Genomic DNA, 25,423 nt, shown 5'->3' on the forward strand with positions numbered 1-25,423 from the left:
TTTCTTTATCAGGAAACACAAATTTGGTACCATATAGATATATATAGATATAGATATAGATATGCAGGTTTTGGTATGTTTGGGTCTTTTCCCGTGTAAGATTGGAAGTATTTAGGCAACGTTTCGATGAGATCTTACTCATCATCTTCAGGCTTTGGCTTTGTTCTTATTGTTCTTTGCTCACATAAGAACAAAACCAAAACCTGAAGATGATGAGTGAGATCTCATCGAAACGTTGCCTAAATACTTCCAATCTTACACGGGAAAAGACCCAAACAAACCTACAAATATATATATATTTGGAACTGGAAATTTTTAAGAAAATGTTGGATAACCATCTGACTGAGATGGTGTAGGGTTTCCTGCCTGGGCAGGGGGTTGGACTAGAAGGCCTCCAAGGTCCCTTCCAACTCTGATGTTATGTTATGTTATGTTATATATATATATGTTTTCTGAGGTTTTCGCGGGTGTTTGTATGTAGGTCTTTGGTTATTCGGGTTTTCTCCTGCGTATTGCTCCCAGAAGCACGAAGCTGAAGCCTGAAGATGACGAATGAGACTTCGTCGAAACGTCGCCAAGACACTTCCAATTTTACATGGGAGAAAACCCAAATAACCAAAGACCTACATACAAACACCCGCGAATGTTTGTATGTATGTATGTATGAATGAATGAATGTTTCACAGGTGTTTGTATGTAGGTCTTTGGTTATTCGGGGTTTCTCCCACCTAAAATTGGAAGTTTCTTGGCGACATTTCGACGAAGTCTCATTTGTCATCTTCAGGCTTCAGCTCGTGCTTCTAGGAGCAATGTGTGCTTGCTGCGATCACGAAACAGCTGCGATCACACATTGCTCCTAGAAGCACGAAGCTGAAGCCTGAAGATGACAAATGAGACTTTGTCGAAACATCGCCAAGACACTTCCAAGACACTTCCAATTTTACGTGGGAGAAAACCTGAATAACCAAAGACCTACACACACACACACACACACACACACACACACACACACACACGTATGTATGTATGTATATATGTATATGTATATGTATATGTTTATGTTTATGTATATGTATAACAGTATATGATTACAGCACAAATACATGTGTCTGGCCAATGTTCCCAGGACCCTCATCATTTAGTGGTTGGAGTTACTGCAATATTGTAGAATTCTGCAACATTTGGAGGACTATGTGTTTTCTATCTTGCTCCACAGTCAAACATTACGCTTGTGTGTTTTTTGGTGACAAAATAAAATGTACAGAAATAAAACTGTTATCAAAACACCTTAAAAATAGCATGGGGTTCCATCAACAAGTCGATACCGTATGCCACGTATCACAGAGACCATCTCAAACGCAAAAGGTTTGAAGCAGTAGTGAAATCCAAATTTTTTTACTACCAGTTCTGTGGAAGTGGCTTGGTGGGCGTGGCAGGAGAAGGATACGGCAAAATCCCCATTCCCTCCCAACTCCTGGGGGAAGGATATTGCAAAATCTCCATTCCCACCCCACTCTGGGGCCAGCCAGAGGTGGTATTTGCCGGTTCTCCGAACTACTCAAAATTTCCACTACCGGTTCTCCAGAACCTGTCAGAACCTGATGGGTTTCACCCCTGGTTTGAAGGAGAAAGGAAGGTGCCACCAGAAGAAGATCGGGTTTAGGATCTTCCTGGAATCACTAGCCCTGTGGATTTATGGAAAGCCATCCAGGGAGTTAACCCTTCTTGCCATTCAACACAAGGGGACACCATTTCATCCTCTAAACCAGGGGTGTCCAAACTTGGCCCCTTGAAGAGTGGTGGACTTCAACTCCCAGAATTCCCCAGCCAGCATGAGCTATAAATATGAGCAAGTTGCTGGCTGGGGAATTCTGGGAGTTGAAGTCCACCACTCTTCAAAGGGCCAAGTTTGGACATCCCTGCTCTAAACTTTATTCAATGCGGCAAGATCCAGTAACGCTCTAAAAAAAAAAAAAAGCAATGGTATAACATTACAGCACAAATGACAACCAACAGTCCTGCTCCACAAAAGAGACCATGTGCTCCTAGCTAGAGACGCCACACCAGAGGTGGTATTCAGTCGGTTTGGACCAGTTCAGGCAAACCAGTAGCTTTGACGATCAGCTGGACTTGCCCGCCCACCCCGCCCTATCCTGTCCTTTATTTCCTGCTTTCTAGCTCATCTCAGTCACGCGGCACAGCTGCTTAACACCATCCCCCCTTGCTGTTCTATTTACCGTTGCTGACTTGGAAGGTAAGAAGCTCAGCTTCTAAGTGCTCCATTATCAGCGCTGCGTGCAACTGCTTTAGACCTGCATGTGCACAAAGGAAGTTACAAAGTATTTCTAGCAGAACTTCCAGTTTCTATAACAGCTTTTGTTCTGTCCTCCTCACCTCAGTCCGAGCGATGACTTAATTAGCCGGCAACTATCAGCTCTGGCAGCAAACTACTGAGTGTCTGCCAAGTGTCTCGGTTATCTCTCTTGATGCCGATGAGTCAACCAGGAACAAACAGTACTTCAGCTCTAGTTAAGCAGCTGATTTGCTTGCCACGAAGTGGTATAGCAGCCCTGCTGCTTTTATATCCTGTGGGGTGTGGCTCCATGACTCAGCACTTCCTAGGCTTGCCCCACCCCTGCTTCTGTTGTTCCCGCCTCTCCTGCCTATGAAACCTAGGGTCCAGCCAGGCCTGATTGCCATCAGCCATGTCTGGAGGCGTGGCCTGGGGAGGGGAAAAGAGTCAGGGGACGGAGGCCTTGTTATCTCTTCCACCTGGCCTGCCTCTGGCTCCTAGAGTTGAGCCAGGGAAGCCGGTGCTCCCGAGGTAAGTCCTGATGGACCTTCCCCCTCACTTTCCGAGTCACTTTCTGGCAGGGGGCCTGGCTCGGGGGGCGCAGACACAACAGCTTTGCTCCCTGGGCCCTCTGTTTGACAAACTCTCAAGATTCGTTTTTTCTCGCCAATATCTGGACTGTGTTGTTTCTCTGTGTCATATTATATAGGTGCGCATGTATTTGCATTTCTTTATTCTGTCATGGTTATGTAGTGTATACTGGAGGCAGGTGTGAAATGCTCCCGGTTCGGACCGGATCAGCCAATCCGGTAGCAATGGCAGCAGATCGTTTGGAGTACCGGTAGCAGAGGATCAATTTGCCACATTTCGTGCCAAGTCAACTATTATTCAGAGTTTCTGTGTGGGAATGACCCTGAGAAACAGGGCAAAATGACTCAGCCAAGGTCAGATAAACAGTGGATGATCGCTCAGCAAGAATGTGGACAGGGGCAGGGACCCGGAAGTAACCCTGCCTTGTTTCTTGGAGTGTAAAAAAGATACTTTCAGATTTGTGAGATTCTGTTAATGTAGCTTTACAATAAACTAGAATTCGTTCTTCTGGTTTTGTTTCCTGTCTAGTCTACCTCGTAAGAATAGAAATAGGATAGGATAGGATAGGATAGGATAGGATAGGATAGGATAGGATAGGATAGGATAGGATAGGATAGGATAGGATAGGATAGGGCAAGGCAGGGCAGCGCAGGGCAGGGCAGCGCAAGGCAGGGCAGGGCAGGGCAGGGCAGGGCAGGGCAGGGTAGGGTAGAATGGAATGGAATGAAATGGAATGGAATGGAATGGAATAGAAAAGAACTCAAGGCCCTGGGGCCAAATCTGGCCCATGGGGTATGTAGATCTGGCTTGCAGAGCCACCCTGGAAACAGCGAAGGACCGGCCCACAGTGCCTCTGCCAGTGAAAACAGACTTCGGGGGGGGGGACATGTCATTTTCACTGGCAGAGGGTTGCAGGAGGCCATGGTAGCCAAAAACGGAGCTCGGGAGCCCATTTTGGTGGCCGCCCCCCAATATAAGTGATGCTGAGCTGGCCACAGCTACCCTGGCCCCTGAAGTCAAACACAACCCTTTTCTTTATACATCTTTTTTAAAAGGAGGAGGAGGAGGAGGAGGAGGAGGAGGAGGAGGAGGAGGAGGAGGAGGAGGAGGAGGAGGAGGAGGAGGAGGAGGAGGAGGAGGAGGATTCTTTTGTGGAAAAAGAATCAGCCTGCACGAACTAAAAATACGACAGCAGCTCGATTCAACGCATATGTTGTCGGGGACAAGCACCGTTCTATTTCATAGAGGTAATTATGCATGTCAGGGCTTGCCAATTTTGGAATGTAGTGGGATGGCCATTTTGTTTTAAAGACTCCCAGGAACTTAAATATTATGTATATAGGAAGGGTTATTTTTACTAATTGCACCCGTTCCTTAACGCTATCCAATTTTCTTCTGGTCAAGTAGAAATCAGGATAATTAAATGTGCTACAGTGGTGCGTTTTTGAGACATCTCAGGCAGCTGATTTACAAAAACGTTCATCTTTTCCCTCTGCTTCGTTGGATGGACTTAACACTTACCGATAGCAATGTCATTTCTTTCTCCCAGTCCAAACGTTTAAAAAATTATGAAATTTATGTAGCTGCTTACCAAGCAGATCTAAATTATATGAAAGACACCAACCTATCTTTACAATCAATCCCAAGACATGTCGCCACTTTTGAGCGCCCACTTCCCATGTTTGGAAATTGTAAGTTGAAAAATTTGACACGCCCTAAAGGTAAACGTAAAGGTCCCCCTCGCACATATGTGCTAGTCATTCTCGACTCTAGGGGGCGGTGCTCATCTCCGTTTCAAAGCCGAAGAGCCAGCGCTGTCGGAAGATGTCTCCGTGGTCCGCTACCTTTACTACTGGTCTGTCTGCTTCGCTCACGCACACACGTGTACTTCTGCACATGCGCAGATCACCCATGATGATGTCATGGCAGGTGGGCAGAGCCTCCCACTGTTTTTACTACCGGTTCTATAGAACCGGATCAAACCGGGAGCAATCCACCACTCACCAAAGGTGGCCCCTATTTTTCTACTTGAATTTTTTACGTGCTTTTGAACTGCTAGGTTGGCAGAAGCCGGGACAAGTAACGGGAGCTCACCCTGTTACATGGCAGCACTAGGGATTCGAACCAATGAACTGCCGACCTTTCGATCGACAAGCTCAGCGTCTTAGCCACTGAGCCACCATGTCCCTTGACACGCCCTATATTCGTTCAAATACATTCAAGGGGGGTGGATAGATTTGGTGGTTATCCTTCTTTTGTTGTTGCTGGTTTGTTTGTTTAAAACATTAATATTGACACCATCTTATAACCAGTTTGTTATAACCTGGTTTCTCCCAATCATCTCTCAGTGGTTTGCAAGTGGTTTAGGATGGACCTTGTTCCATGTTGCCAAATCCATGGTCTTGGGCAGGGGTGAAATGCTCCAAAGTCTGCTACCGGTTTGCTTCACTACTGGTTTGCTTTGCGCGCGCATGCACAGTGCGTGCCAAATGCACACTTCACATGCATGCACACCACAGGCGCTACCGCCTTCTCTGTGGGGGCACCTACCCTCTGGAACGAGCTTCCTCCGGGGTTACGATCACTCCCCGACCTCCGGACCTTCCGACGCGAGCTCAAGACCCTTTTATTTCATTGCGCGGGGCTGGCCTAATGGGTTCGGTTTTTAATTGGGGTTTTACTATTGATTTTTAATAGTTTTAATGTTTAGCCAAATTTGAATTAGTTTTTTATAGTGCTTTTAATCTATTTATGTATATTGTTTTATGTTGGCTGTAAACCGCCCTGAGTCCTTCGGGAGAAGGGCAGTATAGAAATTTAATAAACTAAACTAAACTACCGTGCAGCGCTGAAAAAGGAGGATTAAGAAGCCTTTTCTAAGGTAAGTAGAACAGCGAGGAGGAGGAAAACAGCTGTGCCGTATGATTTAGATTTGCTAGAAAGCAGGATTTCCTGCTTTCTAGCAAATATAAGTCGCGCAGCACAGCTGATTGTCGGAAATACCAGTTCTCCCGAACCAGTAGCATTTTTTTTTTTAACTAAAGCATTTTTAAAATAAAAGCTACTGGTCCCGGTGACCTAGTCCAAACTGGTAGCATTTCACCCCTGGTTTTGGGCTTATGCTTTGAATTTGATCCTAAAGTATAACTTCCATCCTGTTCCAGATTTAGTTTAAAGCCCTTTGGATGACCGGAGGGAGATGTCTTCCATACATGTTCTTCTCAGTCCTTGTGAGATGGAGTCCATCTCTTGCCAGAATCCTACCATGTAGCAAGTGTAGATCAAGGGTCCGTGGTCCAACCCAAACCCTCCGATCCATGGCACGCCAGCAAAGTCCCATCCTGTGATGCCTCCTGTGGATGACGGCTCCTCCACATCTTCCTCAGAGGCCTCGAGGGAGAATGAGACGATTCCTGGCACGTACAGTATTGCTGACCTAAACTGCCAGCAGAACATGTCTTGGTTAGGGAGAGCTCACAGGCCAATGGGGAAGAGGGGGTCAGTCAATGGGATTCCCTTAACAACTGGATTTATTTATTTATTTATTACAACAGTATATATAAGCATAAGCATGAAAAGACTATACGATATATAAGCATAAATATAATCATAAGTATGTAATAACTATATGAAATTGGATACAATCAATGGGAACATTAGGACAGGAACGGTAGGCACGCTGGTGCTCTTATGCACGCCCCTTACAGACCTCTTAGGAATGGGGTGAGGTCAATAGTAGATAGTCTTTGGTTAAAGCTTTGGGGATTTTGGGAAGAGACCACGGAGTCTGGTAGTGCATTCCAGGCATTAACAACTCTGTTACTGAAGTCATATTTTCTGCAATCAAGATTGGAGCGGTTCACATTAAGCTTAAATCTGTTGTGTGCTCTTGTATTGTTGTGATTGAAGCTGAAGTAGTCTTTAACAGGAAGGATGTTGTAACAGATGATTCTATGAGTTAAACTCAGGTCATGTCGAAGGCGGCGGAGTTCTAAGTTTTCTAAGCCCAGGATTTCAAGTCTGGTGGCATAAGGTATTTTGTTGTAATCAGAGGAGTGGAAAACTCTTCTTGTAAAATATTTCTGGACATGCTCAATTGTATTAATGTCTGAAATGAGGCATGGGTTCCAGACAGGTGAGCTGTATTCAAGAATTGGTCTAACAAACGTTTTATATGCTCTGGTTAGTAACGTAGTGTTTTTTTTTTTTTTGTTTACATTTATATCCCGCCCTTCTCCGAAGACTCAGGGCGGCTTACAGTGTATAAGGCAATAGTCTCATTCTATTTGTATATTTTTACAAAGTCAACTTATTGCCCCCCCAACAATCTGGGTCCTCATTTTACCTACCTTATAAAGGATGGAAGGCTGAGTCAACCTTGGGCCGGGCTCGAACCTGCAGTAATTGCAGGCTTTGTGTTCTTAATAACAGGCCTTACCAGCCTGAGCTAAACCGGCCCCCTTCTGGAGAAGAAGCTACGCAAGATTAAGCTTACAACTCTTAAATTGGGTGTTACTAATTAATCAACTGCAGTGTATTCACTTAACACCTGTGGCCAAAAAAAGGTCATAAAATGAGCCCAAAACTCAACAATTTTGGGCTCAATTGGGATCGTAAGTCGAGGACTAGCTGTAGTGTTCTTGGCAATCCAGATAGTCCTCGACTTACGACCGCAATTGTGCCCAACATTTCTGTGGTTGAGATATGTCTTAAGTGAGTTTTGCCCCATTTTACAACTTTTCTTGCTACGATTGTTAAATGTTGCCCCATTGACTTCGCTCGTCCAAAGGTCGCAAAAGGGGATCACTTGATCGCGGGACTCTGCAACCGTCGTAAATATGAACCAGTGGCCAAGCATCTGACTTTTGATCACGTGACCCTGGGGATGCTGCAAAGCTCGTAACTGCGAAAAAAGGGGTCATAAGTCACCTTTTTCAGGGCCGTTGTAACTTTGAACCGTCACTAAACCAACTGTTGTAAGTCAACACTACCTCTGATATGGAAGTCGTTTGCTACTACCTTCTCCAGATGTTTTGTCAGACCGTTTGCAGCATGACTATCATTAGGAGACAACCCAGGAGCAAAACACAGCACGCAGAGACTTAGACATTTGACAGTGGTTTATACACAAGACATATACAGAAATATACACGGTGTGCAAATACCGGACAAGCAATCAATCTTCTACTCAACTCTACACGGAGAACTCAGCAATGAATACTGGGCACAAGAAGAAAGAATACGCCCTCTCCTCGTTGAAATTTATAAACACCTCTTAAAGGGGTAAAAGACTTGTGTGGACCCATTCAACTGGCTATACCAGGAGTCTGCAACCTTAAACACTCGAAGAGCCATTTGGACCCATTTCCCACAGAAAGGAAAACACCAGGAGCACAAAACCTGGATGTGCGTGGCCAACTCAATGTCACCCACCAGTCACATGACCCCCATAGCCACGCCTACCCAGCCAGTCATTAGGGCAGAGAACCAGTTGTTAAAAAGCACGAGGAACCACAATTGACATTCCTCCCTCCCTCTCCTCTCTCTCCCTCTCTCTCCCCCTCTCTCTCTGTATCTCTTTATGTCTCTCTCTCTCTCCCCCTCTCTTTGTATCTCTCTTTCTCTGCCCTGGCCACTTCTCTCTCCCCTGCCGTTGCCCTTAACTTTTCAGGCCAGGCAAAGAATGACTGGGAGGGAGGGTGAGGGGTGGGGCAGGGCGGGGCCAGTCAGTTGTGGGATCACCGGACAGCGAGCCACAGCCACAGCCAAAGAGCCGCATGAGGCTCCAGAGCCGCAGGTTGCTGACACCTGGGCTATACCAATGCTAATTCATTCTCATTGCATCAGCCTTGCATTTCATCAGCTTTACAGTTGCATTAGCCTTACATTGGTTGGTCAGCTTTAAATCATCATTACCCTGACACGTTTTTTTTTCCAGCTTCGTTGGAGAACGGATATGGACAGGGAGGAAGCCAATATTACAGATATTGTGTCGCAGTGCTAAAGTGGCTGTTCTTATGCCCGTCTGTGAGAAGCTACGAAGACTGAGCGAATTGTTAATTAAAGTCGGCAATCTCGGAGGGGAGTAAATTAAGGATGCAGGCCTCAAAACTTCACGGTATGAAAGTCACGTCAGGAAGCCAATGAAACTTTCCAAGAGTTCTGTAGTTTGCTAGGCACGCTTTCTCCTCGCTGAAAATCAAACTGGTTTCCAAGAACAAACAGACAGTAAAAATCTCATTATTTGAAAAAGAGGAAGAGAAAAATAGATGCCATATGTGGCTCCCTCGGTGATATCAAGCTGAGCTAAACTAAAAAAAAATTTAAAACAAAATGGCTTATTTCTCATCAGTTTCAAGTAACCGTTCATCTGAAATTCATCAGATGGTGAAGATCCTTTCCCAAAGGCTACACAGGGAGTCCTCGACTTACGACCACAATGGAGCCCCAAATTTCTTTGGCTAAGTGAGGCATTCGTTAAGTGAGTTTTACGACCTTTCCTGCCCCAGTTGCTAAGTGAATCGCTGCAGTTCTTAAGTTAGTAAGTCGGTTGTTAAGTGAATCTGGCTTCCCTATTGACCTGGTTTGTTAGAAAGTCATAACAGGGGATCACGTTACCCTGGGACGCAACCGTCATAAATATGAGTCAGTCGCCAAGCATCTGAATTTTGATCATGTGACCACGAGGGCAGTGGTGGGTTTCAAAATTTTTTACTACCGGTTCTGTGGGTGTGGCTTCGTGGGCATGGTTTAGTGGGCATGGCAGGAGAAGGATACTGTAAAATCTCCATTCCCTCCCCACTCCAGGGGAAGATTACTGCAAAGTCCCCATTTCCTCCCGATTAGCTGGGGGACTTGGGACTGTCCCTGGGACTTGGGACAGGTTCTGACTGGCCCCTCAGAATTTTTACTACCGGTTCTCTGAACTATTCAAAATTTCCACTACCAGTTCTCCAGAACTGGTCAGAACCTGCTGAAACCCACCTCTGCATGAGGGATGCCATAACGGTCGTAAGTGCGAAAAAATGCCGGTTTTTTCCGTGCTGTTATAAGTTTGAATGGTCACTAAATGAACTGCTGTAAGTCGAGGACTAGCTGTATTGTGCAATATTGTTCCACATGTGATAGATTTATTTTATATCTTTACACTCTACGTGAGCTTCAGCAGTCGGTTTCACATGTGTTACTATCATTTGCCGCACACGCGCATAGTTCGCGCACGTCCCTGCCGTCTGCGCATGCACCCGGCCTTCTGCACATGCGCTTTGCTCATGTACACGCCTTCCGCACTTGCATCCGGCCTCAAAAACGTGCCTAAATAGGATGGCATAGAGGCAGGGCGAGTTAGCGGAGTCAGGGTGAGTGGATGGGTCCACCCACAGTTTCCGCTACCGGTTCAGGCGAACCGGTCTGAACCAGCTGAATTCCACCTCTGGTGAGCTTGCTTTTCAAGCCTTTCCCTCCCAGGAATTTTAGCTGTGCCATCTAAAACACTACAATGAGTAAAACCCACTAAATAGGGCACTTCTCATTACGGTATCAGCACATGAAAATAATATACAAACCAGCCCCAAACAAGCATTTTTCTATTTTATTCATGTTGCTGTCAGGGTTCCAAGGAACACCCCCAACGAAATAAAGCTCTGAGGCTTGAGGTTCCTCAAAGTTCCAATTTATTAGAGATGTCATCTTGGCACAGCTGGGAAAACCCGGAACTGAAAGCTTCCAGGTTTTCCACACCCAGCTGACAGTTCACAGTTCATCACATTGTCCAATCAACTATTCACACTCAATTGGATACAATGTTCAGGCAGTCTCCATCAGACGCAGGCAAAAGTTCTTGAAAACAGAATGTTGTTATGACTAGCTTTCTACTGCTCCAACAACAACCCCCTCCCAACTTCCCCAGCTAAAATATGTGGCAGTTAAGAAGCAAAAAGAAAATTGCCTTCCAAAACTTACAGTCACCTTCACACGTTGAACTGCATGTGCTTCATTGTGGCTAAAAGAAACCTTGTTTAGTATATTACGGCATCAGTTATTTTCTTTTGAAAAAACACTAGTTCCTCCTTCTCCTTCTTCTACTTTAAATAAAAGAGTCATGTGACAAAATCTTCAGCTGCATTTGCATTTCTCGCTAAGGAATGGAGTAAGTTCACCTGCTCGTGCCTTTCTGTATTCTTTTAAATAAATAGAGATTAAGGGTTTGGGAAGAAGAACACTGTTCAGGTAAGAAAACTGCAAAGGATACAATTTGGGCAAAAGAAAAAAAAGAAATGAACCAGCTTTCATCCTACAGGAAAGTCGATTGTGTTTCCTTATTATGTTATGTTGTTATTTTCCTGAAATAGATTACTTCCTGCTACATCCCAGATTAATCTCGCCAAAGACATGTTTAAAGCAACAGATAAGCTTTGGGCATTTGTAAGGATTTCCATGGCAACTCCGGATTTAAATCTTCCCATAATTAATTCAGAATATTGCCACAATATCATTTGTCTCCATTTCCTTTCTACTACAGAATTAATCTCCGCTTGCAATGTTCAGATCTGTTTTTTAAACTCCGGTTACACGTGGGATCAAAACACTCCGAAATCTTCTCTCGAGTTTGCAAAGAAGGTAAGTATAGGTATAAGTATAAGTAAAAGTATGCATATAATACTATAATGAAGGGAACAATAGGACAGGAACGGTAGGCACTTTTGTGCTCTTATGCACGCCCCTTACGGACCTCTTAGGAATGGGGTGAAGTCAATAGTAGACAGCTTTTGGTTAAAGATTTTGGGGTTTTGAGTAGAGACTATAGAGTCAGGTAGTGAGTTCCAAGCGTTAACAACTCTGTTACAGAAGTCATATTTTCTGCAATCAAGTTTGAAGCGGTTGACATTAAGTTTGAATCTATTGTTTGCTCTTCTATTGTTGCGATTGAAGCTGAAGTAGTCTTTTACAGGAAGGATGTTACAATAGATGATTCTGTGTGTTAAACACAGGTCTCGTCGGAGTCGGCGGAGTTCTAAGTTTTCTAATCCCAGGATTTCAAGCCTGGTGGTATAAGGTATTTTGTTGTTTTCGGAGGAGCGAAAAACTCTTCTAGTAAAATATTTCTGGATGCGTTTGATAGTATTAATGTATTAATGGGGACACAAACCAGGAGGTTTACAAGAAACTCTCCGATTTTTTTTCTCTCTCTCTCTCTGCATGGCACAGTGTGATCCTTTCAAAGATCCTGTCGTTAACTCAAGTCTGCCTTAGGGAAATGGTATAATTAGAAAAGCATGTAGAATGGCATCATTTGCCGGTAACCCCTTCCTTGGGATGGTTACAACTGACTCATTGGCAATGGGCTGTGAAATAGGATGAAATTAAGAAAACATGCCATCTTAACGGGGATCCTTATTGCGATGGTCCGGAGCGACAGCAATTAGTCATTTTCTTGTAAAATCTTTGTTACGCAGCGTTGTGGTCGGTAGGACAACACAATGCAGCCATCCGATATTGAGGACCGGAATACTGAAGGCGTCAAAGGTTCGGAGCAGCAGAAGCGTGCCAAATATTCTATTTTGTGGCTCTTTAAACTGAATCATCGTTTAATCTACATTTCATTTCTGGGTTTTCCCTTCATGCCTTGCCTCTGTAAAGTAGGATAAATGCATTTTTCCGTTCTCATTTCATTTCAAGTCCCTTGTGTTGTCTGAACTTGGTTCTTTCCACTCACCTGCCTCAAGACCTTTCTTCCCAAAAGCATTTATTTATTTATTTATTTATTTATTTATTTATTTATTTATTTATTTATTTATTTATCGAGTACGTATTAGATAATATATATAAGTATAAGCATGCATTGAATGCATAAAATGAATGCAATTAAAGGGAACATTAGGACAGGGACGGTAGGCACGCTGGTGCTCTTATGCACGCCCCTTACAGACCTCTTAGGAATGGGGTGAGGTCAACAGTAGCCAGTCTAAGGTTAAAATTTGGGGGGTTTGGGGAAGAAACCGCAGAGTCAGGTAGTGCATTTCAGGAACTGGCCACTCTGTTGCTGAAGACATATTTTCTGCAATCGAGCTTGGAGCGGTTCACTTTAAGTTTGTATCTGCGGGGGCTCGTGTATTGTTGTGGTTGAAGCTGAAGTAGTCATTGATAGGTAGGACATTGTAGCAGATGATTTTATGAGCTATGCTTAAATCATACCAATGGTGGCGCAGTTCTATATTTTCTAAGCCCAAAATTTCAAGTCTGGTGGCATAAGGTATTTTGTTGCGAGCGAAGGAGTGGAGGGCTCTCCTTGTGAAATATTTCTGGACATGTTCAATTGTATTAATGTCTGATATGCAATGCGGGTTCCTGACAGACAAGCTGTATTCGAGAATTGGTCTAGCAAATGTTTTGTATGCTCTGGTTAGTAATGTAATATTATCAGAGAAGAATCTACGCAAGATTAGGCTTACAACTCTTAATGCCTTTTGGGCGATGTTGTTACAGTGGGCTTTGGCACTTAGATCATTTGATATGAGTACTCCAAGATCCTTGACAGAGTGAGGGTCATCTACAAGGTCATGTCCACTTAGTTTGTATTTTGTGATCTGAAAAGGTAAGTCAGAAAAACATACCTAAATTAAGCATGTATATTGCAAAGGTGGTATTCAGCAGGTTCTGACCAGTTCTGGAGAACCGGTAGTGGAAATTTTGAGTAGTTCGGAGAACCGGTAAGTACCACCTCTGACTGGCCCCAGCCCCATCTATTCTCTGCCTCCCAAGTCCCAGCTAAAATAGCCAAAACCCATGAGCAAACTAAAAATAAATTCTCCACAGGCTGAAAAATGAAGCCATCTTTTCAGAGGAAATTACGAAGAGCTTCAGAAAAGAAACTCCCAAACAGAGCTTCATTTAAAAAAGCCCCAAACAGAGCTTCAGAAAAGAAGCTCCTAGACAGAGTTTCAGAGGCTTTTTTTCTGAAGTTCTTTTTTGGAGGCTTTCAGAGGCAGAAAAAAGTTTTTCCTGAAACTGAGTTTCAGAGGCAGAAAAAAAAGCAAAAAAAAAAAAGCAAGGCACAGAGCTCACAACCAAGGAACCTGTTGCTAAAATTCACCTCTAGGATCAGATGATTGGGGGTATCTTGGGAGGCCAATCCACCTGCCAATCAGCTTTTTTCTTATTTTCCGCCCCAAAACCTAAGGTGCGTCTTATACTCTGAAAAATACGGGTACCTTTTTTTGGTGAGGAAAACAAGAAAAAGAAATCTGCCTCTGCCTCCCAGCAATTTTGCCTCCTTGCAGCAAACAGCAAACAGCCTGCTTTACTTTCGTTTTTGTTTTCAGCATAGCTTGATTAGCACAAGAAAAAAAAAGCCTGCTCCCAGCAATTTACCACCTTGCAGCAAGCAACAGAGGCCTGCGCAGCAACAGGCCATGGCAATCCCTGCAGCCTGAAACAGCCGAGAGTCGGGGACAATGAACTGGTGCTAATCAGGCTGTGCTGAAGCTGAAATGGGCTTCTTCTTCTTGCTGCTTGCTGCAAGGAGGTAAATTACTGGGAGGCAGAGGCCAAAGGGTGGGGGCCAGTGGCTAGGCGAGGATACATTCGGTGGGAAAAAGGTGCATCTTATACTCCGAAAAATATGGTTGTTGTGACCCAGGTTCCTGGACCCGGACTCCTGGACTCGGATGATTCAGAAAGTGAGGGAGAAGACCTGGCAAGCCCTGCTTCTCTTGAGCCCTCTCCCTCCCTGGCACCCACTCAAAGGGAGGAGGAGGGGCCGGCAAGGCCTGATTCTCTGGAGCCTTCTTCTGATTTGGCAACGCCCCAAGAACAGTTTTGGAGTGATGCAAGACTGTGCAGACGTGACCGGCGCGCGCAGCAGAAGCAGCGTTGGGATAAAGCCAAGTAATGATTGTCATGCGGTGACATCTGCAGAGACTATAAATAGGAGGCGGGACTTCCTGGTTTTTTGTCTTGGACAAAGCAATGAATTTGCATGGGCAAACTGTATCAATGGAGGGAAGAATATATTCGTGAGTAATTCTGGCCTTATCTGTAATTTCCTCGTTATCTCCAGAAACTTGGCAGGCCCGTGGGTAGACGTGGCCAGGACATTTATCTATGTAAATAAATTAGAAAAGGAGGCCTCTGACTGGCTCTTTGCTGGGAGTATTGGGGGGAGGGAAACAGAACAATGGTAGCTAACATGCCAGCCAGATGTTTTAAGTCAATCACTCAAATGAAATGGCTAGTGTAGAGATGTAATAAATAAACATTTCTCAGTATAGCAGGTAAAGTTAAGCTGAAGACTCGTGAAGGCCTGTCTCTTCCTAAGACATTGTCGTGTCCCCCTCCCCCTCCAATGACCGGGTCTAGGAAGTCTGTATCAAGCGTGGCCACTAAGCCTCTGCAGCTTTGCCAAATTCCTTTCAGATTTCTCAGGGCAGGCAGGAATCCAAGTTGTGACTTCAGCAAACTAGATGAGAATTTGCTTGACTGAAGGAATGCCAAAAGCAGGTCCTTTATATAGGCTGTAGGGTGTGGTTCCATGACTCAGCATTTATCCAGGCCTGCCCCTCCCTTCCTTCTGCTGGCGTCGCCTCTCAGATCTTCGGAAGTGAGGATCCTCCCACTCTGAATTCCCTTCAGCTGTCTCTACTGTCGGCATCTGAGAAAGGGAGGGGTCAGAGGGATCAGGTCCGGGTAATTGCACCACTTGGCTGACTTCCTGCTCTGACGGCTGCATCGAAGGAACACGCACTCTATGAGTAAGCTGTCTTGGGCTTATCTGTTCATTCCTGACATCCTTTCCGGACATGGGGCCAGGGCCGGGGGCTGGAGACATGACAGGCCGTTCATCTTCATTATCAGACTCGGAGTCTGATAAGTCCAGTTGGTGATGGGAGGGGCCCGTCTGAGGAGAGGAGGGAGGACAAGTCACAACAGACATTGGCAAGGTTAAGACATTGAATGGGTCAAAACATTGAATGAATCCACCGAATGACAGGTGTCACTTCTTCTGAAATAATGTTTTTATTATGGTGGTGATGGTTTTCTTCCTATGTAGTTGGTTTGTTTGTTTGTTTTTGTAAAAAAATTTTTATTCTTTTTAACAAACATACATAAAAAACATCTTCAATACATATGTGAACAGTGTGTCGGTTGGTTGGTTACAAATCTTTTGTGCAATTTCACCATCTTCAGAACATATGATTTATCTAATTTTACATTTTACCAATCTAAGATTTATCTCAGTGTTTTGGTCAATTAATCATTTGTTTGACTATAAATGTTTCTTCCCTCATTTCATATAAAATATTCTAGATTTATATTAATTGTGTTATATCATTCACGTCACCCTCTTAAGTCAGTATGTATTTTGACAATTCTTACTTTATAGAAACCGCTATAAGACTTCTTTAATGTATTTTTTTATCTAACCATTGATAAAATAAATCCCATATCTTATAATATTGTTTAACTTCCTGTTCTCTAATTTCAAATGCCAATTTACTCATTTCAGCACATTCCATTATTTTCTAAATAACTTCATCTTGCGTGGGAATTTTCTCATTTTTCCAATTTTTAGCAAACACAATTCTAGCTGCTGTTACTACGTTCACAATAAATATCTCAATTCTTTATTGTAAGTTTCAGGTATGATCCCCAATAAAAAAAAACTTCTGGCTTAAAGTCTATGTGTTTTTTTATCATTTTTTCCAATCACGTGTGGATTTTAGCCCGGTATCTTCTAGCTTCTACGCACGTCCACCAGTATGTGGTTGTTTTTAATCCTCTTATAAGCCAGCCATGGTCACTTGTCAAGAGAGTAATAAAATAAATAAATTATAGATATATATATTCTCAGTTTCCACGGCAAGGTCATATCTGACAGACCAATGCATGGTTGAGTGAGAAATTAATGTGAGATTTCTTTGGCAGAGACAGTCCTTGAAAGTAAAGTTGACTCAAGGTTAGCATTCGGTAAATGTTAAGAAACCTGGAGGGTTATTCTTAGAGGGCATCATTAGTTGGCCAGTTCGGAATGGCAAATATGGAGAACCCAAGGGATGCCTAACCCAAGGGAGCATGTTAAATACATACTCAACATCAATTGTGTGAATAAAGAGGAAAGAAAATGTACCGACAGACACTTGATCTCCTTTAATTTTACCCAAGGAAGGAAGGAAGGAAGGAAGGAAGGAAGGAAGGAAGGAAGGAAGGAAGGAAGGAATAGAAGGAGGATGGGGAATGGGAAGGGGGGTGGGGAAAGAGAAGGAGGAGGAGGAGGAGGAAGAGGAGAAGGAGGAGGAGGAAGAGGAGAAGAAAGGAAGAAAGGGAGAAAGGGAGAAAGGGAGAAAGGGGGAAAGGAAGAAAGGAAGGAAGAAAGAAAGAAAGGAAGAAAGGAATAGAATGATGATGGGGAATAGGAAGGGGGTGGGAAAGGGGAAGGAGAAGAAGGAGGAGGAAGATGAGAAGGAGGAGGAGGAGGAAGAGAAGAAAGGAAGAAAGGAATAGAAGGAGGATGGGGAACGGGAAGGGGATGGGAAAGGGGAAGGAGGAGGAGGAGGAGGAAGAAGAGGAGAGGATGAGAAGAAGGAGGAGATTTCCTAGATCAGAGAGACAGAGATAAGGACTTCAATTCTTGATTTGAAAATTGTGTTTGTGTCCCAAAGGTCTCCTCCTCCTCCTCCTCCTCCTCCTCCTCCTCCTCCTCCTCCTCCTCGGTCTAAACTCAGAGAAGACACAACTGAGTCCAGCTCTTTATCTGCTTGCAACTAATAGACTGAATCTTGCCAGACTAAAGCTACAACCTTCCTCGGAGATCCTTCTTCTTTATCAACTCTGCCCTATCGTTGGTGTCTGGTACCAGCTAGCACATCATCGCCCACAGACTTTGACACCATGATGCATCTGATACAAGCTAACCCGCTCACCTAAACGACCATCATTTATGCCACTTGAACAACGCCATACGATGTCAGTGAGGTCCCTCCCCTCCTTCCCCTGCCTACTTGCCCAGCGTCCAAGGCCCCCCAACATTTTCGGAAAAGATGTAGTGATACCACTTGCTTAAAATATGGCAAATATTATAGTGTGGGAATAAATATAACCCCCCCCCTTTTGGCATTCAGTTTTGTGCAGCTGCAGTGCTGCTTGGCATCCAGACTCATTCAATCGGCTCGACCGTAGCAAGGGAAATTTGGCAAGGAAATTATTCTAACAAGTTCCAGTATTATTGGCTCCAGGTTCTGTCATCTGAGTTCTGTTTGCATCTGCAAATAGATGACATTTGTTTCTAACTTTACATCACAAGGATGGGGTTGCTTGGCTTCCTCCTAGAATGCTTGCAAGAGATTCTGTTATCTGATCAGAAAGAAACGCATAGTGTTTAAAATGCACCAACAGGGTCTAGAAACAGGGTCTAGAAACATAGAAACAGGGGTCTGTAATATCTACAGACCCCTCGCATCTTGGACATAAACTGTTTCAACTCCTACCCTCAAAACGACGCTATAGAGCACTGCACAACAGAACAACTAGACACAAGAACAGTTTTTTCCCGAAGGCCATCACTCTGCTAAACAAATAATTCCATCAACACTGTCAAACTATTTACTGAATCTGCACTACTATTAATCTTCTCATCGTTCCCATCACCAATCTCTTTCCACTTATGACTGTATGACTGTAACTTTGTTGCTGGCAATCCTTATGATTTATATTGATATATTGACCATCATTTGTGTTGTAAATGTTGTACCTTGATGAACGTATCTTTTCTTTTATGTACACTGAGAGTGTCGTGTCCCACTCCTCCGCTGACGGCCGGGTCAGGGAAATCCGAATCAGGCTTGCCTCTGCAGCTCTGCCCAAAGTCCTAGCAAAGTCCTCAGAGCAGGCAGGAGACCAGTAAGTGACTTCAGCAAGATAAGTTTGACTTTTGCCTGACTCAGAGACTGCCAGAAAGTAGCTCCTTTATATAGGCCATGGGGTGTGGCTCCATGACTCATTAAGGCCTGCCCCTCCCTTCCCTCTGTTGCCTCCGCCTCTCCAATCTTCTGATGCGAGGGTCACTCCAATCAGCTGTTCTTGGGAGTAAACCCTCCTCAGGCTCACCTGCTGTGGAGGAGGGGGAGGGGTCTAGCTGCTCCGTTTGCCTGGGCATGGAGTCAGGGCTGGGGCAGGGAGATGCTCCTTCTTCTGCAGTTTGTGGGGGCATGGAGCCAGGACTTGGGCCGGAAGGCATACATTCCTCAGTGTTGGGGAGCAGGTAAGAAGGCCCCGGCTGCTCTGAGGGCGGGCAAGACACAACAACTGAGAGCTTATGCACCAAGACAAATTCCTTGTGTGTCCAATCACCCTTGGCCAATAAAAAAAATTCTATTCTATTCTATTCTATTTTGCTCCTGTATTGTTTCCTTCCCTTTGTGATCTTTGGGGCATTTTGATGTTCTTTTCCCTGAGCAGGTCTTTTTTTTTTTTTTAAAGAAAAGAGCATTATTTTATTTTATTTTTACCTTTCAGTTCTTGAATACAGCTCATCTGTCTGGAACCCGCACTGCATATCGGACATTAATACAATCGAGAGAGTCCAGAGATGATTGGGATGGCATAGGGTCACTTCGTTGACCAAAGGGATGGACTAGAAGGCTTCCAAGGTCCCTTTCAACTCTGTTATTCTTTTATTCTGTAAATAACAAGAGCAGAGAAAAAAAACGGAAGGATAGCTACGACTTTAAAAGAAGACCCCTGAAGAGTTAGCTTATTGTGCCTCGTCCTCCCTCCTCTCCTCAGCCGTGCCCCTCCCGTATCCACCCGGGCCTGTTATCAGACTCCGAGTCTGATAATGAAGATGAATGGCCTGTCATGTCTCCAGCCCCCGGCCCTGGCCCCATGCCCGGAGAGGAGGTCAGGAGTGAACAGATAAGCTTGATAAACGTCACTCCTACAGCGTGTGAGCAGGAAGCCAGCCACGTGCTGGAATTACTGACAGCTGATCCAGCTGAAGGGAATTCAAAGTGGGAGGATCCTTGCTTCCGGAGATCTGAGAGGCGACGCCAGCAGAAGGAAGGGAGGGGCAGGCCTGGATAAATGCTGAGTCATGGAGCCACACCCCACAGCCTATATAAAGGACCTGCTTTTGGCATTCCAACCTTGAGTCAAGCAAAGTCTCATCTAGTTTGCTGCTATCGCTGAAGTCACAACTTGGACTCCTGCCTGCCCTGAGAAACCTCGAAGGAATTTGACAAGCTGCAGAGGCTTCGTTGCCACGCTTGATACGGACTTCCTAGACCCGGTCATCGGAGGGGGAGGGGGACACGACATAGCTGTTCCTACAATTCTGGGTTAAGATATGGAGTGAACCCATCAAGTGACCTGCGTCACTGCTTCTGAATCAGGGTTTTTATGGCTGCAATTAGTTTGTTTTTGTTTGTTTGTTTTTTGCTTTCTTCTCACGTGGCTGTTTTTAACCCATTTGTAAGCTGTCAGGGTCTCTTGTCAATCAAGTGGTAATCCCCATTGTGAACCACAATATTTCATCATTGTGATTGTTGTTTTTTTCCTGGGTTAAACCCAATTTAAAATTTCTCTTTAGCGTTTACATCATATAATCATCAGATATGTGTAGGTGTTATTTAATCTCTTGGGAAACAAACTCATTGGCCTGGCTCTCATGTAGGAGACACATGAAGCAGAATAATCTAATGAGACTTTAGAGGAGAGGGTCAAAGTTCAAGTTATTACTTCCGACCTTGATTGCTCTCATCAAACAAATGCTTATGAAATCTTTGAACTCAACACCTTAGAAATTGCATCGGCAGCTTCCATTAATGAATTCCAGGGAAATGTGGCACATATTCCTCAGATGTATTGCCCCGAAGCAAATAACCTTTCCTTCTACTTCTACCCCTACCTGGGGATGTTTTGGTTTGTTTGGGTTGGGTTCTATTTTTGGAGGAATGGGAAGAAAAATGCCGTTGGGTTAGTCAAGACAAACAGCAAGCCCTGTGATTAAAGTATTGGTAGAAGATCCTTTTTCAAACTGCTAGAAGGTAGCTGATGACCTCTTTGTATGAAAACATGTAAGGTAAGGTAAGGTAAGATAAAATAAAATAAGAAGAGAAGGGAAGGGAAGGGAAGGGAAGGGAAGGGAAGGGAAGAGAAGAGAAGAGAAGAGAAGAGAAGAGAAGAGAAGAGAAGAGAAGAGAAGAGAAGAGAAGAGAAGAGAAGAGAAGAGAAGAGAAGAGAAGAGAAGAGAAGAGAAGAGAAGAGAAGGATAAGACAGTATAGGGTAAAGCAAGACAAACAAGGTAAGGTAAGATGAGTTGAGTTGAGTTGAGTCAAGTCAAGATGACATTGACTCAATGTGCTCCACAGCCCTCTCTAAGGGTTTACAGAGTCAGCCTCTAGCCCCCAACAATCTGGGTTCTCATTTTACCCACCTTGGAAGGAGGGAAGGCTGAGTCCACTTTGAGCCTGGTGAGATTCGAACTGCCAAATTGCAGGCAGCCGGCAGTCAGCAGAAGTAGCCTGCAGTACTGCACTCTCACCACTGAGCCACCGTGACTCATTCTAGGGATTGGGAAAACAAAAAAACATTACCATTGTTTAGTCTCTCGGAGATGGAGAGTCTATTTATTTGAGCACCATTCCATGAGACTCTGACTTCACAGAATTGGGACATCTGGAGAAGGGTCCTAAGTAAGCTTTCTCCCAGAAAGATGTTGAGACTTTGGAAAAAGTTCAGAGAAGAGCAACTAAGATGATCAAAGGCCTGGAGACTAAACCATATGAAGAACAGCTGCAGGATTTGGGTTTGGCTAGTCTTTAAAAAAAAGAAGAATTAGGGGTGACACGATAGCAATATCCCAGTATTTGAGGGGCTGCCCCAAAGAAGAGGGGGTCATCTTAGTCTCCAAAGCACCAGAGGCCAGGACAAGAAATAACGGTTGGAAACTGATCAAAGAGAGAAGCAACCTGGAGTTAAGGAGAAACTTCCTAACAGCGAGGACAATAAACCAGCTGGCCTCCAGAAATCATGGATGTTCCATTCACTGGAGGTTTTTAAGAAGAAACTGGACAGTCAATTGTTTGATATGGTATAGGTTCTCCTGCTTGAGCATGGGGCTGGACTAGAAGACCTCCAAGGTCCCTTCTAGCTCTATCCTAGTCTAAATCTTGGGGTCATATTTTTTTTTCCAGGAATAAACTTGCAAGCATGTTGCCCGCCTGCTGTTGAATTCTACAGTGGCACAATCTAAGCACAGGTCTGCCACCTTACTGAGAGCAAGAAATTAAAAATGACCACTGCAGCAAACACAATTAATCTTCAGGACTGAAATTTCATTCCCATCTGCACGTAACAAGAATGTGCTTTTTCTCTTACCTTATAAGCCACTGCAGTGAACTTGTTCTCTTTTAATCAGATGTCCTTGTCGCTGGCTATAATCAATCACATGTTTTTTAAAAAAAAACACACACACCAATGTCATTGGATTTTCATTACCTACAACTCTTGTAATTAGTGCAAATGGCAAAATGATATTCAGTCAGAATAGCTTGCATACATCAAGTGCATTGCAACAGAAATGGACGTCCTCCATTGTATTGTGGACCATTGGCAGCCAGCAAAGATGGCAGCAGAATTGGACAGTGAGGAGGTTGGGAGGAACTTGGGCCATTCCTGGGAGCTAGGGAAAGCTCGGATGAGGGCTCTGCATCGGAGGCAGAGTGGGGGCCAAGGCCATCTGATAGTTATGTGCAGCCTCCAGAGTCTGACATCAGCGAGGCAGAAGAACAGCGGGAACTTGTCACCAGTCTGAGCACGTGCAGAGCTGCCAGATGAGAGGAACAATGAAACAGGGTCGACTTGGGAGTAAGGCTTGGAGATGATTAGCCCCTCCCATAAGACATAAAAGAAGAACAAATGGGATGTGAGCTTTTGCAGGAAGCAATTAGTTCATTTGGCCAATTCAAGATTTGAAAATTCTGTTTGTGACTCTGTGCCAAGTTTGGCCTTGCCCTGCATCTGGAAATTAGTTCCACGTGAGATAGGTGTGGGTTGATAACCTTCCTCTGAAAGACTGTTTATCAAGCCTTGCAGACTGTAAATGAAAGTAATTTATAATTGTATAAATAAAAGAGGTTTTGTGGGACTAAGATTTTGCTCCATGCTTTCTAAGGAAGCCTAGGTCAGAATACATAGTTTTGGGGTTTTTTTTCTTCTCAAAGGCAAGAAAACCCTTTTCTGATTGGGGTTCAAGTTTATCTCAAATATACACTTCATCTACTTGACTTGAGCGTCCAACTTCTCTCTCCAAAAGTGAAGCACTCCACACATTTTTCTCCATCAATTTAATCCTCTCACTTTCGGTCCCTGGCTTCACCTTCTAAAGATCATTTTGGATAGGTTTTTGTTTTATCTCTATTTTCATCTTCATTCAAGACATCGATGAATATATTGAAGAATAGAGAGCCCGGATCCTGGTACCCAATTTTTGACATCTCTTTCCAGCTCAATAAAATAGCACTCATGAGCATTCTCTGAAAATATAAAAAACAAAAAAACAGAAGAGAAGAGAATATTTGTAGCTCAGGACTGAACTGTGGGGATCCTTGGTGCTCTTTGAGGTTGGTTGTTCTCTTCGAGACGTTTCGTTACCCATTTAGGTAATATCATCGGTGCTAGAAGGGAACAAGGTTTAGTGAAGCTATCTGATGCAGCATCTAGAGCTGACGATGTTACCTATTTGGGTAACGAAACATCGGCAAGAAGACAACCAGCCTAGGAGACCACCAAGGACAGCACAAAACTCCTCCACTCCACAAACCCCACTCCTTTCTAGCACTGATCATGTTACCCAGTTGGGTAATGAAACATCTACAAGAAAACAACCAACCTCAGAGAGCACCAAGAACAACCACTCCTCCTCCTCCTCTTCCTCCTCCTCCTCCTTCTCCTCCTCCTCCTCCTAATTCCCACTCCCTTTTAGCACTGATAATGTCACCTACCATATTTTTCGGAGTATAAAACGCTCTGGTTTATGAGACGCACCTACCTTTTTGGGGGAGGAAAACAAGAGGGGGAAAGTCTGCCTCTGCCTCCCAGCAATTTGCTTCCCTGCAGCAAACAGCAAACAGCCTGTTTCCGTTTCAGTTTCAGCACAGCCTGATTAGCACAAGAAAAAAAAATCCGTCTCTGCCTCCCAGCAATTTGCCTCCTTGCAGCAAACAGCGAAGGCCAAAAATGGGGATGCACGGAGGCAATAGGCAATGGCAATCCTTGAAACAGCTGATGGTCGGGAGGCTGATCCAACCGATAATCAGCTGCTTGTGCTAATCAGGCTGTGCTGAAGCTGAAACTGTTTGCTGTTTGCTGTTTGCTGCAAGGAGGCAAATTGCTGGGAGGCAGAGGCCAAAGGGTGGGGGCCGGTGGATGGGAGGGGCTACATTTGGTGTATAAGATGCACCCAAATTTTCACCATCTTTTGGTGTCTTCTACTCCAAAAAATATGGTAATTGAGTAATAAAATTGAGTAAGAAAACAACCAAACTCAGAGATGACAAAGGACCCTCCTCCTCCTCCTCTCTGCATACCCCATCCCTTCTTCTACTGATGAGGTTACCTAGCTGGATCATCAAGCATCTGCAATAAAACAACCAAGCTCAGAGAGCACCAAGGATCTTACAATTCTCCATCATCTCTTCTTCTCCTTCTTCTTCTCTCCCAAACCCACCTCTGTTCTATCATTGTTGATGTTACCTAGTTGGTAATGAACATTTGCAAGAAAATAGCCAGCCTCAGAGACCACCAAGGACCCCACTACTACTACTACTACTCGTCTTCGCAAACCCCATCCCTTCTTCTACTGATGAGGTTACCCAGTTGGGTCACCAAACATCTTCAAGAAGAAAACCAGGCTCCGAGAGCACAAAGGAACCCACTCCTCCTCCTCCTCCTCCTCCTCCTCCTCCTCCTCCTCCTCCTCCTCCTCCTCCTCCTCCTCCTCCTGCTCCTCCAGCTCCTCCTCTCCGCAAACCCCACCCCTTCTTGTACTGATGAGATTACCCAGTTGGGTCATCAAACATCTTCAAGAAGACAACCAGTCTCCGAGAGCACAAAGGAACCCACTCCTCCTCCAGCTCCTCCTCCTCCTCCTCCTCCTCCTCTTCCTCTTCCTCCTCCTCTCCGCAAACCCCACCCCTTCTTGTACTGATGAGGTTACCCAGTTGGGTCATCAAACATCTTCAAAAAGACAAGCAAGGCTCCAAGAGCACCAAGGAGCCCAGCATTTTCATCATGTCCCCTTGCCATGTCATCTCCAGAAAGTAGTGTAAGCATGTTCGAGTTTAGAGTGGTCTGAAAAGCCGGTGTTGCAATTTTTTCCCTTGCATTTATGACACGGATCCTTTAAATAAATTTCGTCAAAATATTCTATTTCTGGATGGTACTCACAGGAGTGACAGTAAGTTGGTTTTCTTCCTCTTCCTCCATCTTACCAATTGCTTTTTTTTTTTTTTGCCTGTTCCCATTAATCCTTCGCCATAATAAGA

Source organism: Ahaetulla prasina, chromosome 8, assembly GCF_028640845.1.
Source record: "Ahaetulla prasina isolate Xishuangbanna chromosome 8, ASM2864084v1, whole genome shotgun sequence".
Taxonomy (NCBI): Eukaryota; Metazoa; Chordata; class Lepidosauria; order Squamata; family Colubridae; genus Ahaetulla; species Ahaetulla prasina.